The following is a 1,505-nucleotide window of genomic DNA, read 5'->3' as shown; positions in this document are numbered from 1 at the left end:
AAGCTGCTTTGATGGAGGAAATATATACAATGGAGAGGGGAGAGAGAGTGGTTTTATTTGAATGTTGTTTGAAATTGATGATATTGTGAAATTTTCGAAATAAACGAAAGAGGGAGGCTGCTTCTTCTTACTGTTTGACCTATTATTCTTACTTGTTTACATGTTTTATGTAGGTGTGCTTGTTATGTTTTTATGTTGAATTTTGTCTAGCAGCCTATTTAGAACCATTTGTTTATTTTATTAAACTTTTGCAGACATGTTTATATGTATACCTAGAATAGTATGTTATTTATGTCACACATTATTTTCTATTTTTTTTTTTTGAAGCGGTCAATTGTTAGAAGATATTTTTATAGTAGAACGACGTACAATGTAAGATGACAAAGTTGTCGTTTTAGTTGATTTAGTAAAAAACCTTTGAATTAAATCGTATAATATTTCCATATCTAATCGTATATGTATAATAATCATTTTAACTCTTTTTAGCCTTTTATAGTGAAACTCAACCATTTAAATTGTTTACGTAAATAAACATGTTTTCATTGATCCTTTGGTTGAATAATGAATATAATAAAAATTATGTCTAAACGTGTATTGTTTAAACAAATTTAAATTCTATATAGTATATATATATATATATATATATATATATATATATATATATTATATAGAATTTAAATTTGTTTAAACAATACACGTTTAGACATAATTTTTATTATATTCATTATTCAACCAAAGGATCAATGAAAACATGTTTATTTACGTAAACAATTTAAATGGTTGAGTTTCACTATAAAAGGCTAAAAAGAGTTAAAATGATTATTATACATATACGATTAGATATGGAAATATTATACGATTTAATTCAAAGGTTTTTTACTAAATCAACTAAAACGACAACTTTGTCATCTTACATTGTACGTCGTTCTACTATAAAAATATCTTCTAACAATTGACCGCTTCAAAAAAAAAAAATAGAAAATAATGTGTGACATAAATAACATACTATTCTAGGTATACATATAAACATGTCTGCAAAAGTTTAATAAAATAAACAAATGGTTCTAAATAGGCTGCTAGACAAAATTCAACATAAAAACATAACAAGCACACCTACATAAAACATGTAAACAAGTAAGAATAATAGGTCAAACAGTAAGAAGAAGCAGCCTCCCTCTTTCGTTTATTTCGAAAATTTCACAATATCATCAATTTCAAACAACATTCAAATAAAACCACTCTCTCTCCCCTCTCCATTGTATATATTTCCTCCATCAAAGCAGCTTTTATCTCTCATATTTTTTATCTTCTTCTATCTCAAAAAGTTCCACTGTTAGATAATTCAACGTTCCTTACTACAATCAACCACTAACCTATTCATTTAATTTGAGTTTTAATCGTCCCAACGTCACAAGACCGATCGAGCATTTGCATTACATCATGAGGATCATGTGGAAGTTCATAATTACAGTGATGTATTTTATAGCTTTTGGATCAAGAGGAAT

The sequence above is a fragment of the Camelina sativa genome, chromosome 4 (genome assembly GCF_000633955.1).
Source record: "Camelina sativa cultivar DH55 chromosome 4, Cs, whole genome shotgun sequence".
Taxonomy (NCBI): Eukaryota; Viridiplantae; Streptophyta; class Magnoliopsida; order Brassicales; family Brassicaceae; genus Camelina; species Camelina sativa.
The sequence above is the reverse complement of the archived record's forward strand: the minus strand, read 5'-3'. Positions refer to the sequence as shown.